The sequence below is a fragment of the Callionymus lyra genome, chromosome 9, assembly GCF_982586985.1.
Source record: "Callionymus lyra chromosome 9, fCalLyr1.hap1.1, whole genome shotgun sequence".
Lineage (NCBI taxonomy): Eukaryota > Metazoa > Chordata > Actinopteri > Syngnathiformes > Callionymidae > Callionymus > Callionymus lyra.
The window spans coordinates 18,435,657-18,452,265 of record NC_141826.1 but is presented as its reverse complement, the minus strand read 5'-3'; the positions used below and the strand labels follow the sequence as shown (position 1 = coordinate 18,452,265).

Genomic DNA, 16,609 nt, shown 5'->3' with positions numbered 1-16,609 from the left:
AACTACTACTAAGACTACTTAATACTACTGCTACCATAACTACAGTAACTACTGTCGCTACCCTTAACTTCTACCCTGACTAACTACTTCTTCTATTTACTAGTACTGCTACTACAACTAACTACTGCAACTACTATAACTTCTGCTACTCTTAACTACTAATATGTACTTGTATAACCACCGCTATTATAAAATACTACTATTACTAATTGCTAGCCGGACTACTACTGCTAATGCTATTAGTAATACGACAGTTACTTTTGGTACTGATGCTGTAATTGATGCAACTATATACTATCACTACTGCTGCTGCTAGTAATACTACCGTAAATACTACTAATGTTTTTTTGATCTCTACTGCAAATATTTCTACAATGGCCAGTACTACTACTACATTTTACTGTATTTTTGTGACCCTAATAAAAATGTAAGTGAATATTAGAAATTTGAAAACGTGCTTCTATATGAGATTTAAAAAAAAAAGTACACAAAGTACTGTAAAAACAATACATTTAGCATATTAGGTTTGTTCACTTGATTTTATTTTTGCTGACTGGCCCCTAACAACTGTCACTGTATAAAACGTGGCCCCTGAGGAAATGTAACTGTCCACCAATTATTTAGAGAAACTTAATTTTTAAGGATTATATTTTGTCGTTTAATTCATTCAAGTTTATGTACATTAAGTCGAAATACTTGTTCATCACGACATGATTCACAGATTTCATGGTTGATAGTTTGTCAGACTCCTGAAGGTCTCTGGACTGGAGCGCTCGTCCGTCACTCGTCTAAAGTGGGTCAGTCCAGTGTTCTGCTCGCTGACACGTCGGTAAACAACCCCCCCCCCCCCCTCCACAAACTCCACAAACTCCACAAACTCTACCACTTCCTCTTTCCTTTGTGTGGCGCCAATCACCCGGAGCCGACCTCTGACCCCCGGTGAAGAAGCCGGTGATTGATCGTGGCTCCGGGAAGATTGATCCGTCCTTGTGTGTCAGTCGTGTAAACAAGTCGTCTTCAGACACTCGTGTGGATCTGAGCTCCATGACTGCTGTGTTCTCGCTCTTATCAGATGGAAACAGGAAGTCTGGAGGGAATCATCTGATCCACACTTTAGGAAGTCTGGAGCTGATCTGAGTCAGAGGTCCGGTCCATTTGTGTTGGTCCGGTCCAGATCTTGTAGGAGACACTCTACTACTTTTTACACTACTAACAACTATAACTACCACTATTAATAACTACTACTTAAAACTATGACTAAGGTAAGGTAAGGTAAGGTAAAACTTTATTGACTACAGCTACTTTCAACCACCACGAACTACAGTTAACTAATACACTAATATTAACTACCAATACTACTGACTTCTGTAACTACAGCTACTATTAAATACTGCTACTACTACTAATGACAATGCAATAACTACCACTTCTACTTACCACTACTAAAACTTCTATAACCTCTATTTCTGAGTTTGACCTTCTCCTGTTCTACTACCTACTACTACTACTACTTAGTAATATAACTACTACTTCCTGGTCTCGAAAAGCGCTATATAAATAAATATTACTTACTTACTTACTTACTTACTAACTACTATAACTCTCACTACTTCCATGACCAATGCTACTACAAACTAGTACTGCTACTAACTACTACAGCTTCAGCTAGTATTAACTTCTATAACCACTGGAACCACCAAACTACCGCTACTATTAACTTCGAGTAACTACTTTAACTAGCTCTACAGTAAACCATGGCTAACTACTATAAATAACGCTGCTATTGAAGTACTACCATTCCAATTACTTATTATAACTAACTCTTCTATTAACTACTACCAAGACAACTAACTATGAAAACTACAGCTACTATTTACTACTACTATAACTACTGCTAATTTTATTACTACAGCTACGAGCATTACTAGTAGTATGTGTAGTTACTGATGTAACTTCTAATGCTGTTATGAGGAAAATACTATAAAAACCATTTCAGCTACTTGTGTCTTCTGCTTAAACTTCCCCCCACTTCAAGTACATACTTTATCTTGAAATACAGTTAGTCTATTTTATAACTGGTGTGGTTTCATTTTCTATTTCCAGTATCAGAAAAGTTACTTTAAACTTGAGCTGCTGCTGTAAGTATGACAACATTAATGATTACAATGTACTGTTTGGATTTGTTCTTCATCCTCTGAAAATGAAGCTGAAACTCATTAAGACCTAAATACTTCTGTTCATCATTAACGTTGTTTTGTATTTTAATTAATTCAATATTACCAGTTTTGGTTTAAAGTACTTGTAGTGCAGCTTCGAACCAGCAGATGGTGCCAAACCCGCCGCTGTTCTCTCGTGTTAAACCCTCGTAGAAACAAAACACTCGCTCCATGTTTGTTCAAACAGCGTTAAGAGCCGAAGGTGAGAGTTGAGTCACGGATCTTTGGAAGAGTCGCTGCAGCGCCTCATGACGAACGAGCCTGAAACACGAGAATGAAGCGTGAGGTCTTATGAGAACTTTTTATGGGCTTCATGGTCTCGTGGTCTGGTGTCCCCACGCATATTTCTCCCGACACAAACGGGCCTTGTAATTGAGCAACATTTCACGGTCACTGTGTCTAATTTTAGCCGGTGTTTTTCCTCACCTTCCTTCAGCATCAATTTTCAACAGAATTCCTCCATTTACAACTCCCTAAGTGGGCCTTTTTTTTTTCCTCTCTCCATAAATTTCCAGCGCTCGGCTTTCGCCCGCATCTGGACCTGCGCTCGGGTTTTTCAAACGCGAGCGGCGTCTCTTGTTAATGCCGTCGCATTAATTCATAAAGGCCGTCTGAGGCCTACCGGGCTTCAGCGGGAGTCGGTGTAAATACAGACTTCAGAGCAGCCGGAACATCTGCCAGCGCTTTTCCGAGCCGGTCTGGACGCTGCTAATTGTAATCACAGTCGAATTCCAGCCGACTGTAATTAGTGGGCCACTTGGTAAATATTCGGGCATTAGTTAAGTGTAGCTTTGATTCCTCCCTCCTCCCCTGTTTTTCCCTTTTGGAAGTGGTGCCAGTGTTTGTAATGCATGTGTGTATGCCTTCATTCTTTGGCTTCATTCCACTCTTAAATATATCCTCTGAGGCTTCGCCCTCACTCGGCAGCCATAATAATCTGTGCCCGGACGACGTGTAGGTTTGAGTTTTTGACTCCTTGATATTGTCCATGCAATGTCGCCCCCTAATGTTAGCTGCCATGCTAACAAGAAAAGAGTTTTCTAATTTTGTCGTTCTCTAGATTAATTAGTGCTGGTTTGATTCCTCCGATATTTTTAACTTGTAGCGCTCGGGTACAAAAAGCATCAGCACTCCAAGATCCCAGTGGTCATATGCGGTGTTGTACTACTCAACACGGGTCTGTTACTAAATCTTTTTCACTCGGTACCGGATCTTGGACCTTTAGTGTACTGATCAATATGTGTCTTAATGCACAAAATTCTATTTTCATTGAAATAATTACCTTAAAAAATGTAAAGTAAGTCAGAAAAGTTGAGTTTTGACATTAGTTGCCCTTTAAGGATGATTTTAACCAATAATGAGGGGTCTTGCCATTGGCCCCCCCAGACTTTCTAGAGGTCCTTGTGGTGGGAATACACGTGTCCTTTCTCCAACCATAGGCTGTCGTGGGTATGAAGGCCAGATCGGAAATAACGTGCCAATGATACTTAAAAAAAAAAGGGCCAGTTATGACGCAAGAACCACAAGAATATCCAAATAATTTCGAACTAATTTCAAACTTTTGCTTTAAATATTGTTTTGTCCGCCTCTTTCACTGCGAAACGTCTTTCCGTCAAAAGGCTTTTGTTCTGTTCTGGTCAGAACTTAAGATTAGTCAAATGGAAGTAGATGAATAGTTGTGTAATATTTAAAAAAAAAAATTCTCTAGAGAAGAAACCTGCTTCGAAAGTGGTTTCATATTGTTATATTTTAATAATATATTCTAATTTCTTCTGTACTCCACCCTCTTTTTGGAAACATTTTCAACAATCTTGATTCAATGTTCAAGGCTTTGTAAAATGTTGAGATATTTTTCTAAATGTAAAACACCAAGATTGGGAGGCTCCGGGTCTAGCACACCTTTTTGTCTTTTATTCGGGAAAATACGTTTTTGGGTGAAATACCATGGTTGTCTTGTGGTGTTCTACTATAGAGGTGGTACAAAACTTGGGTTCCATATCGTTCGAAGTGAAATCATCATTCATATGAATGAGTCAAGAAGAAAGATGAAAGAAGCTTTAATGTTAAACTGTTCAGAAACTTCTTCTCAAAGAAGCCTCAAAGAGCTCCCGAGTCTAGATGTTTCCAGTCGGCTCCAGGCCTTTTGTTTGGCAGATCTCTGCACCTGAGCCGCTCCTGCCCTCCACAGGAAACAACCTTTGGCTCAGAGGGCGGCTGTAAGCCCGCCAGTCCAAACAAGCCGCGCTTTATTTTGTGTAGCGCTGACGTTATCACATCCCGAGCTCTGCTCTCGTGACGAGCCAAGCATGATGGAATCTCTATTGGTGCTGTCTCAAAGGATTAGAGCCACTCGCTCTCTTGTTCCCCGACAGCTCGGTTCTGAAAAGAGTCGGCGCCCGAGCGCAGGAGGTCCAGTAGAAGTTTGTAAGAGTCGACGGTGAGAGACGGTTATTCCGAAGATGGGAATTTAAGATAAGATTTTTGGTGAGGAGGGAAATATTAGACCAGACGTCTGGCACTGGTCCAAAGGCCTCGCTGTCGCGGTTTTCAGGAATTTTGAACAAAATAGTTCAGATTGTAGAGTATTTGGCTTATGGCCTGAGAAGTTGCGAGTTAAATCCCACCTCCAGACGAGATTGTGTCCCTGAGCAAGACACTTTCACCTGATTGCTCCTGATATTTGAGCTGGCATGCTGCGTCGCGGTCTACTCCCATCAGTGTGCGTGAATAGGTGAATGCGTACCTTTAGTGTAAAGTATTTATATAGCGCTTTTCCAGACCAGGGTCACAAAGCGCTTAAACAAACAAACAAAAAATTCTTAGTATAGTACTTTAAAGGTCAAGATTATACTGAGAACAACACAGGAGTTCCAGAAAATCAAGGAAAAGCCTGAACAAATAAAAATAAATAAAACAAACAAATAGAAGTCTTAAGATGTTTCTTAAAGGAGTCAGTAGACTCCATCAAGCGCAAAGAGAGAGGAAGATCGTTCTAAAGCTTTGAAAGGATCTCTGCTCCTGAACCGTGTGCGAGGAACCATCAGTAGATTCTGATCCACAGACCTCAGAGCCCGAGCTGGGGTGTAAGGCTGGATCAGATCACTGATGTAAGAAGAGCCTTACCATGAATAGATCTGAAAGTAAGAACAAGAATTTTAAAGTTTATCCTGAAAGAAACTGGAAGCCAGTGAAGAGTTTTAAGGATCGGAGAAATGTGAGTTCTTCTACTAGAGCAGGTCAGAATTCTCGCTGCAGAGTTTTGTATCAACTGCAGGCAAGACAGATCCTTCATGTTAAGACATGAAAACAAACTATTGCAATAGTCCAGGCGAGAAGACACAAATGCATGGATTATAAACTCCAGATCATGTTGTGACAACATTTTCCTAAGTTTAGAGATTTTTCTCTGATGAAGGAAACAGTTTCTGGTCAGTTTTCTGCAGTGTTGAACAAGAGACATGTCTTTATCAAATACAACACCCAGGTTTCTAAGCTCTACATAAGTAGGCGCCATTAACCATAAACCAAAATTCAGTCAACACGTGTCTAGAACCTTCTGAATCCAGTATCCAGCTCGAGAAGGCAAACGTCTTCATCTGACCCTGGAATATTTAAGTACACTTCATTGGGTTGTCCCTGCCAGCGGCTATAGTGTCTTCTACCAGTTTTTCTTCCGGATCGGTGGTTCTGTTGGTACCGGGGGAAGGCCGTGGAAGGTGAACATCCTCCCAACTCTTGGACCCGAGATTCGAAACCTGCCACTCGAGCCCGACCGCCTGTTGTTCCAGTGCCTCTTGTGCTCGGGCTCACCAGAGTTTCTGTTTTGAGAGTATTCAAACTATTTCCTGCCTCGCTGGTGTTCTGAGATGCAGTAATGAGAAGGCAGAGCGAGAGCTGCGGCTTGCGGCCCGGTTCGGCTGCAGTGGCAAAAGAAAACACAGTGTTTGTGTGTGTGCACGTGTGTGTGTGTGTGTGTTTGTGAGAGTATTTTTGCGGGGAAGTGTAACGGGACACCATTGGGGACGGATGAGCTCTGGGAAGCTGCACGTATGTTTGCGAGCTTTTGGGGGGAAGCAGGATCCCCAGGCTAGTATCGGACTTCAAGGGGGGCTGTATTAGGATCGGCTTACACGTTGCGCGTCCAAGACTACCCGCCGCAAACCCCGACCGGACTCTCAAATCAGGCCCAATTCGGTCGGCGGAAAGAAGTTACGGTAAAAGTCGAATCCCATGTGTCAGATAAATGTGTAGAGGTTGATGGATGGACTCGCTTGAACGTGTGCGGTTGATCCTCATGATGGATCCGTTAGTGACCCGTTTGATTATCTCATCGGCTCAGCTGATACCAACTCTACTGGTTTCTGGTAAATACACACTGAAGTCACATGACTTGGACTCGAGCTTCGGATCCGTTATCTTATCTCTACTAGCATTTCGCCGCCGTCTTCCGCGAGCTAATGCAACTTAACTCCAGCATCTTGAAAAATAGGTGAGCGGACAAAAGAAAAAGAAAAGGAAATATTCCGGCACCGCTGCATCTGGGGGGGGGGGGGGGGTGTTGGTGGGGGTTCAGAGAAGCATTTATGAGAATAAACGAGATTTCCTGAACTGAGAAGCATTCCAAAGGCGCCGGTGGTCTCGGCCTGCCAAGAGGCAAGACGACACATGCTGGAGATGTCTGCCAGGTAGCAGAGCACAAAGAGCCCTCATTTCCTCCCTAAACCTCCCTCCACACGAACCCTCCCCCCGCCTCACCCCTGCCACCCTCACACACCTTCCCCACGCTGACAAGTGCGCAGAGACTCAAGGGTGCTCTTCAGATCCAGAGTGTTTTCTGTGACTCACTTTTTTCCAAAAGTCTGCCAGTGGTTCTCAACTTGAGAAACCCACCACCGCCTGGTCAAGGATCAGTAAATAATGTTATTAAATATTATTAATTGCTGGTAGTAATAGTCAATCGCATGTCAAAATATTTGCAGTAAATAAGGTCATACATACTTATCATTGACTGATGCTGCTAAAAAAAGCAGAAAACACTTAGTAAATAAGTAATTAAGTAATTTTTATTTATATAGTGCTTTTCCAGACCAGGGTCACAAAGCGCTTAAACAATCAAAACAATATTCAATAAAGTATATACTTTAAAGGTCAAGATAAAACTGAAAACACAACAGGAGTTCCAGAAAATCAAGGAAAAGCCTGAACAAATAAAAAAGTCTTAAGATGTTTCTTGAAAGAGTCAGTAGATCCACGAAGCGCAAAGACAGAGGAAGCAGTTTACTTCAACCCGCTATAAACGCGTATAAACAGGTGGAGGAAATTCTGTTAATGGTTTCTTGAGTAAAAGAGAAAATAAACCCACAAGAAATACTTGTAAACGTTAAGTGCCGCTGAAGCTTTTGTACTTTACTCCACCAGCTAGCGCTAGTTTTCTCGGGAGGGGTTTCTATTTCCTTAATCGCACTTGAAGTAAACAATAGCCGATGTTTAATTACAAAAACCCCCAAACAGTCTTAATTACGGTAAACATTGGTCCAGCAAACCAGCACTTGCTAGCAAAACTAACAAACAAAAACAAAAGCACTGTTTGTATTTCTGATTCCAAATATAACCCTAGGAATCCTTTTCACCCCAAAACTTGCTGCTCGAGATAATTGTATTGCAAAAAAAAAAGACTTCACAAGGAAGGACGAGTACAGCTACAATTTCAAATTTGTGAGGATTTGTGGACGCGGTTCAACTCTTCAAATTATCCTCCACTTCCTTTGCTCCGGGACCAGATCCCTGTGATGTCCTGTGGTGTCAAAGGTTCACCCTAAGTCTCAAGAATTCCCCCAAAATGACCCGGGACCACCTGCCTTCGGAGATAATCTCTTTCATCTCCTCCTGTTGCTGGTGGCGAAAGTGGTGAGATGCTGAGAAGCCACTCAACCCCCTGCCCCCTCTTCTGTTAACCTCATCCCCTCAGGGAGTGGTGGCGTCTTCTCTATCACCGTCCCCCCCTTTCGCCTCGACTCCCCCCTTCGCCGGGGCCTCCAAGCTCTTAGCCTTCCCATTTTGGCTTTCCCTTCTTCCTTCCTCTGCTAATAGCTCCCTTGTTCCTGACTAGCCGGGGCTGCCAGTAGAGCGGTCATTCGTGGAAGATTCATTCGCAGCACGGTAATTGTAAACAGGCCGGCGAAGGGAGAATGGGGGGGAGGCAGTGGGGGGGGGGAGGGATGCGGAATCAAGACAGAAAGCAGATCACTCTTTTCTGAATGTTTCTCTTCATCATATTTACGACCGATCCAGGCGTTTCGTTCTCCGTCACTCGGCCGCCATCGACGACTCGTCCGACCACTGCCGACATGGAAGTCTTGGCTCAACGGATCCACTATGAGTCCATGAATCGCTGCAGGTCATTAAAAACTGCCTTCTTACGGTTGCTCGGCACCGGCTCCCGAGCGTCGTCAGACCCTACAGTAGGACTGTAAACCCAAGTCATGGAGATCCACGTCTCTTTGATTTCTATGTGGCAGAGTCGGCACTCGAGCGAGGATTCACTTTCCACTGTAGTCCACTCCAAGTATCTGTGAGAGGAACCACCGTTGAGTCACGGGATTCACTAGATAATATGACTCATCTACTCCTACATGGGTCTTGAAGATGGATACTAAATATTTCACCGGCTCACTGTTCTACAATCGCAACAGGAAGCACGTATGACTCATGACTTGACATTAGCTAACTGAGTCTGTGACTCTTTCAGAACCACTATCTTCTGAGTCTACTCGGATATTTACATAAAATACTACTCAGACTTATTAGAGGAATATTTGGGATTTAACTTTCTTGAGATTTAAGTTGATGGATAGGACTATTAAAGAGTCAAACTCACTTCCTGTCCCATTATTTAAGGTAGGGATCAACTTCCTGTTGGTTTAACAAAAGGACTCTTAAGACTCATATCTGCTTAAATAGGCGCACAAATGTCTGTTTGTGACTCACTTCAGGCCTGCAGGGATTCACTAGATAATATGACTCATTTACTCCTACATGGATCTTGAAGATGGATACTAAATATTGCGACGGCTAACAATCGCAACAGGAAGCACGTATGACTCATGACTCGACATTATTTAACCGAGTCTGTGACTCTTTCAGAACCACTATCTTCTGAGTCTACTCGGATATTTACCTACAATAGGATTTAACTTTATTGAGATTTAAGTTGATGGATAGGACTAATAAGAGTCAAACTCACTTCCTGTCGCATTATTTAAGGTGGGGATAAACTTCCTGTTGGATTGTTGGTTTAACAAAAAGACTCTTAAGACTCATATCTGTTTAAATAGGTGCAAAAATGTGTGTTTGTGACTCACTTGGGATCAGGCCTGTTGAGAATCTTGAGACTTAGGAAGTCCCTGAGCCCTCTAGTGGATACAAGCGTCACCAAACACCGAAACTAGAATGTTGGATTTGTTCCGCTGCTGTAGGGACTCAAACGGATTCATTCAAGACGCACGTCCGTGACTCAGTTCGTCCGAGAGCCACGATGTAGTCCGTCATGGTCGTCTCGCCGACGAAAAAAAAAAGCCTCGCTCGCTCGACGATGAATCGGGGGCTTGAACGCCGACACAGACCGCGTACTTGTTCCCCCGGTGGACTGGGAACAATAAACACTGCTAATCCCCACCAAAGATGCAGCCATTTGATGGAAAACATTAATTTCGCTCCTTAATTACAGCGTTCGGTTTCTCCAAAGACAAACAAAGCGCTCTCGAAAACGCCGAGCGGTCAATTGGTTTCAATCCCGAATCAAGGCGGTGGAGAGAACCGGGAGGGAAACCAATTAGCAGACGGAAGCCACTAATTAAAAGCCGCACGCTCGACAGAATGCATCAATTTTATTTTCTCCCGCAGCAGCCGGGGCCGTAATTTCCGAGCCGGTCGGCCAGCGAACATTCCTCGTCCCATTGGACGAGCGCACAGAGGCACCACTGTCGGCTCGAAAACGAGCAAAACAAAAAAAGACACAAACAGGGAAAATTTGGAAAATCCACTCAACTGGACTGGGTTCAGAACAGAAGAGGAACCATTCATTAGACGGTTTTTCAACGGGAGTCTGTTTCAGGATCGGGGTGGTGGAGAGCCGCCAGCAGGTTTTTTTGTGTGGTGGTGCGGATCGGGGATTTCGTTCCGCCCGAGCGGTTCGGTGGCTTTACCCGCATGCCGGCGTGCACCTGAGGAGAGTTCACCCCGGGATATGTCCTCAGCACGAGCACCCACACGGTCCCGGAGAGCGGCGCTGTGGTGGTCTCAGTTGGAAAAACGCCCCCGTCTTGCCGGGACATAAGTCGCTGTGGCAATACTTGAGCGCGCCAATGATTATAACAAAATTCTCAATTCAAGAGTCATAAGAAGTGACTTGTTTGTCATTCTTTGTAAGTAATTTTTATTTATATAGCGCTTTTCCAGACCAGGGTCACAAAGCGCTTAAACAATCAAAACAATATTCAATAAAGTATTGTACTTTAAGGTCAAGAGAAAACTGACAACACAACAGGAGTTCCAGAAAATCAAGGAAAAGCCAGAACAAATAAAAACATCTTAAGATGATGCTTGAGTCAGTAGATCCATCAAGCGCAAAGAGAGAGGAAGATCGTTCCAAAGCTTCGGAGCAACAGTCTGAAAGGATTTCTCTCCTCTGGTCCTGAACCGTGTTCAGGAACCATAAGTAGATTCTGACCCACAGACCTCAGAGCCCGAGCTGGGGTGTAAGTCTGGATCAGATCACTGATGTAAGGAGGAGTCTGACCATGAATAGATCTGAAAGTAAGAACCATAATTTTAAAGTTGTTCCTGAAAGAAACTGGAAGCCAGTGAAGAGTTTGAAGGATCAGGAGAAATGTGAGTTCTTCTACTAGAGCGGGTCAGAATTCTCGCTGCAGAGTTCTGAATCAACTGCAGGTGAGACAGCTCCTTCATTTGTTGTACATTAATGATGTTAAACCTGGTCAATACTCTGAGTGACTCAGGTCCCCTGTTTACCGAGTCAGGAATTCAGTATCAGTTGAACTATTTAGGGTACAAAACCACCCTTATATAAAGTTGTGCCCCTGCCAGCAACGCTTAAATTGAGTCATATATAATCATGATTCATGGGTTAATTTACAGAACCTGTATTTTGACATTTCCTCGCTATATAAATACACATTACTTACTTACTTACTTACTTTGTCCAGGACTCGGCACGCGTACATCACATAACCCATGAGTCACAACTGTTCCCGTTGTCCGTATTCGTCCAGTTGGCAAAGAATCAACATGTTTTTTGTGACTAAAGATGGCGACGTGTCGCGATGTTGACGGTCCATATATTTGCAGTCAAATAACCGAATGTGGACCCAGAACCACACCTTGATTATTGACATTTATTGTGTAAGGACTGTTACATCACCTGTCTTGCGTAAGCAGACCCGCTGAACCGTCTCCGTCGTCGTCTTATCGTTGCTATTTGCAGCCTGAATTTCCTGAGGTCGAGATTCACACAAAACCCGAGTTTCCCTCCTGACTCGAGACTCTATCCCCCCTCGGCGTGCAATGACTCTTTTCCTCTCCGACGGCGGTTTCCAGACCTCTGGCGCCGGACGGCGACCTTTTCCCTCTCGCAGCCACTTTCTCTCACACCTTGACTCTCAGGAAACATTCATAACAGGAAAAGTTCGACGTGAAGTTTTCTCATAACTTTTTCGGAGGGATTTAACCCCTCAGAGAGGTTTTATTTGTGAGTGTTTACGCGCCGACGACTGATTTATGTCGACCTTCACATGGATGTTCAGTCTGAAAATCACGCACAGCTAGAAACTTCTTTTTTTTAAGACAAAACATAAATAATTCAGGTCAGTATTTTTACCGGTTCAAGCCACTTTAAGTCCGTTATTAAAAATAATTAAAGCAACATCAAAACTGACTTCCTGTTTGACGTTAAGACTAAGAGTCGAAACGAAAAGGTTAAACCTGGGAAAGAGCATGAGGGATTCGGCCTGTGGATTTCACCCTGACATTAAAATAAACAATTCTCAAATCCTGTTTTCTATAAGTCACTATGCGCAAGAACAACTTCCTGTTTGGTCACATGGACTTCTATTGACATTTTAATGCACAAATCATATCTTGTCATCTGATGAGTCACTTCCATATGAAATGTGAGCTGAGCTGAAAGGTCCGGCGGAATGTGGCCATTCCATGACTTGGTAGATAGTGGAGGTTAAACCTGGTCAACGCTCCGAGAGACTCATGTCTGCGTGTTAATACTGATACAGCTAATAACTTAAGTTTATTTAACTTGATTTTGTACCACTGTTAGCATCAAGCTAACATCGCTGTCTGTGATTCGGTAACCAGATTCCAAAAAGAGCCTTTTATTGTGTCTTTGTGTAGCTGTTAAACCTGGTCAAAAATCAGAGAAACTCGAGTCTTATTTCTACCACGCAAGCCATGATTCCTTTTTATTCATCCATTGTAGATTTTTAATTACTTCAACTCTATTACCGTTGAGTTTTGAATCACGTTTCTAGTGCGAGCGTTATTAAGGAAGTTAAACCCGGTCTATAGTCTGAGTGATTTCACCTGACTTTAACTCTCGCTAATGTCACTGAATCGATGTCATGATTCCCGCTGAAAATCCGTTGCCATGACTCAGAAGTAGGTCCGACTCACTTCCTGTCACATGCTTTGATCGAGATTCAATTCATCGTAATATCTCGAGTCACCAGCGGCGGCGACCTGGACTTTTTTTTTCTGTTGTATTTCAGTCGCTACACCTGCCTCCAGACGCCCCCCCCCCGATGTTTTTCCTTCTCCACAATCAAGGGGGGAATTATCTGTCTTCCGGAAAGAAAGAGGCACAGCCGCTAATTTTAGCCGGACCTGATTGAGCCTGCGGGCCCCTCCGGATCAGGCCCACATCCGCCGACGCCCGCGGATGCTAATTCTAACCAAAACACGGCCAACATGTGTTTTTTTTTTTGTTTTTTTTCCCTCCTCCTCCTCCTCCGGAGCGACCGGCCGCCCCGGCAGAGGTCCCGCTCCGTCCTGCGGTGTGCGTTGTGGGTCTTGGCCCACCGAGTGTATATTTTTAGAGTCCGGGTCACGACACGCGCACATTGACTGCTTGTTCGTTTCCAGTGTTTGTCTAAGCTGAGTGTCGACATGCATGTTGACGTTTTTGCAGTGTAATTCATTTTCGGCGGCGTTGAAGCCGACACTTGTTTTATTGGATTAAAAGGAAACCAGCTCACTGCTGTCTGGAGCTGCTGTGTGTCACGAGCACAAGGCGTGTGACCCGGATCTGCCTCCAGGTTTATTCACTGTTCACTGGGATGATTATGAATTCATTCCCATCTTCTCGTGTGAATTTGACTCTAATTCACCGCCTGTTAGCATCAAGCTAGCAATAGTTTCAAACAATATTCCAAAAAGAGCCTTTTATTGTGTCTTTGTGTATCTGTGTATCTGTATCTCACGTCTGTTGGACTCCTTTAGTGAGTCCCAGCCTCGCTTGGGTCAACTAGAAAAGAGTCGTACTTCTTAATGGGGTTAAGCTTGAAACTGGTTAAGGTAAGTCATGTCGTGAAATCCAGCGAGTTCCCGACTATGACTGAGGATGAGAGGATACAGTCAATTCTAGCAGCTTCTAAAGCTGATTTTTGGACATATTTTGGTTTCAAAACAAGTGAAGGCAGTTACGACTTCGTCGAGAGTCATGTAATCTGTAAATTGTGCAACACCAGAGTCAAGTACTCGACAATACTACAAATATATACTTTGTACTACAGTATCACAATATTTTGTATCGTTGTCCCCGTATCGTGATTTGTTTTGTTGCGCCAGATTCTTGCCAACACATATCCGTAGTTGTCGCCCTCTTGTCCTCGAATGTGCCGTGAACGTCCCAGTTCCCCGGGATGACGCGGAGAGAGATGTCGCGCACACGGGTCTCTTCTGTAGGCACCTGGTTAACACTTTGAGGGACTCGGGTCCCCTTTTTGCCGAGTCAGGGCTCACTGTCTTAGATAAAGACACTCTTTAAGGTACACGACCATTCTTGTGTACACTGGACACAAAACCCTCAAATTGAGTCGCATAAAATCATGATTCACGGGTTTATTTATTGAACTTGTGTGTTGACAGAAGTCTACATGTACTACTGATTTATGATATTTCTGTCAAGTACTTGTCGAGTCTTTGAGTCATCCTCACTGACTCACACTATTGTTTCTGGATTGACCAACGATACTGGCTAGAAAATATATCAAACTCAAGGACCAGGGGCCGAATCCCCATGTCATGAGGCCCATAAGAGTTTATTGAATGTATTTAAATTTGAATTAAGGGTCCACATGAAAGTGGGTCAGCACGAGTGGCTCTTGTACCACGAGTCAGAGTCGATGTTCAACCTCAGATGCAGTCAATGAAATGAATGGTTCAACAGCTTGAGTCACATTGATTCTTGACTCCTGTAAAAGGAGTGCGAGTTACACTCTTACCATAAAAGTGATATTTTTGACTGGGACTTGTGAGGATTCGGTTTGTCCAGACTGGTCGTCCAGGTCCATCCGTCACGCTCTCCTGATCATCGGGGGGCGTTCTTCGCCTGCAGCACCAGCGGACTTCCCCGAAAGTGAGATAATTAGCGGAACCAATGGTCCGAGTCCAGATTCGACATCTTCAAAAGGGAAGATAATGACACGGCTGCTGGCGGTTTTTCGGGCCCTCGGGCTCTGAAGTTTTTGGAACCGTGGTGAGGAGACATCCGACGCCGCAGGAACGTCCCAAATCCTCCTGTGCACCTGAAACCTTCGGCCGCGGTAGATCCTGGTTCCTCCAGTTCCCGTCAGAGCGAATGTGTTTCCAGGGACGATCTTAATGAAGCAGGATCTACTTTTTCTTCTTTTGCTGCTTTTGTCAGCGATACTTCACAACACCATGTTAATATTCAACAGCACTGTATCACATTTTTATTTGCTCCGGTTTAACCGTCCAAAAATTTAGTTCAAAATCCTGACTTCCCAGCCTTGTCAGCTGACTGAGGGACATTCCCAAGCCAGAGTGAAACTTTAATAAAACCAACGACTCCTTATTTTCTTGGGTCAGACTTATTTTCTCCAAAAATGAGGGTCTTGATAAACTTGCAAGAATGACCTTCAGTATCTTATGATTCTACTTCCAGTTCACCTTTTTTGCCAATGCTGTTCATAATGTAAAAAAGGTTGTATAGCTATAAAGTAAAGCTAGGAAACGAGATGTTTCAGAGCCAGAGTGAAGCTTGTGGTTTGATGAGATGTAAGAAAATGTCGATATACTTAAACATCGCTTTTTTCCGCCACAATACTGAATCAATATCTAACCGCCCTGTATTGATTTTCTATTAATGTTTTCAAATCATCATTTATTTATATTATAGCTTTAACATTTTATATTTTAAGTTAATTAAAGTTTATGTTAAGTAAATTAAATAATACAATTTTTCTATTTACAATTTACAATATGGAAATTATTCAAAGTGTTGCAAATAAACTTCCGGCCGCTAGATGGCAGCGGCCGTTGCGCGCACTATGGCCAAAATGAACAGTGAAATCCTGCGAGTTCCCGACTATGACTGAGGACGAGAGGATACAGTCAACTCTAGCAACTTTTAAAGCTGATGTTTGGACATATTTTGGTTTAAAAACAAATGAAAGCAGTTACGACTCCTTTAAGAGTCATGTGGTCTGTAAATTCTGCAACAACAGAGTCAAGTACTCGACAATACTACACATATATCCTTGTTACTACAGTATCACAATATTTAGTATCGTTGCCCCTGTATCGTGATTTGTTTTGTTGCGCCAGGTTCTTGCCAATACATATCCGTAGTTGTCGCCCTCTTGTCCTCGAATGTGTTCTGAGCGTCCCAGTTCCCCGGGATGACGCGGAGAGAGACGTCGCGCACACGTCCGCGAGCAGACAGGTCTCTTCTGGAGGCGCCTGGTGTTTGTTATTTGCTCCGACAAACAATGGCTGTTTGTGGATTGGCAGCGGCAGGAAGCCGGAGAGCGAGCGGTCTCTGGAAAACCCAGCCGAGTCACTTCATTAGTCTCCTGGAGCCCAATGAGAGGATTTAACACGATCATAGTCAATAAGGGAAGTGAACTCGCTCCCCGGCGACTCAGCCATCCATCATCTTCCAGGAGCGCTGCCAAGTCCGGTAAAAACCTTCTGCTCCATTCCTGCTTCCCCGTCGAAAGTAGAAACGACGGTTCCCGAAAAATCAATCGTAAAAGTATCTGAAAAACTCAACGACGACTGGAAAATATAAATCGTGCAAAAGAGTCCATCGTATAAATCAAGTTGGTGTCACAAAATTAACC

General features: G+C 43.5%; 1 protein-coding gene across 1 annotated transcript in view; it reads left to right on the top strand.

Moving 5' to 3' along the window:
* Nucleotides 1-16,609, top strand: part of afg2a (AAA ATPase AFG2A) — an 88,617-nt gene that overhangs the window by 28,011 nt on the left and 43,997 nt on the right. The window lies entirely within an intron of this gene.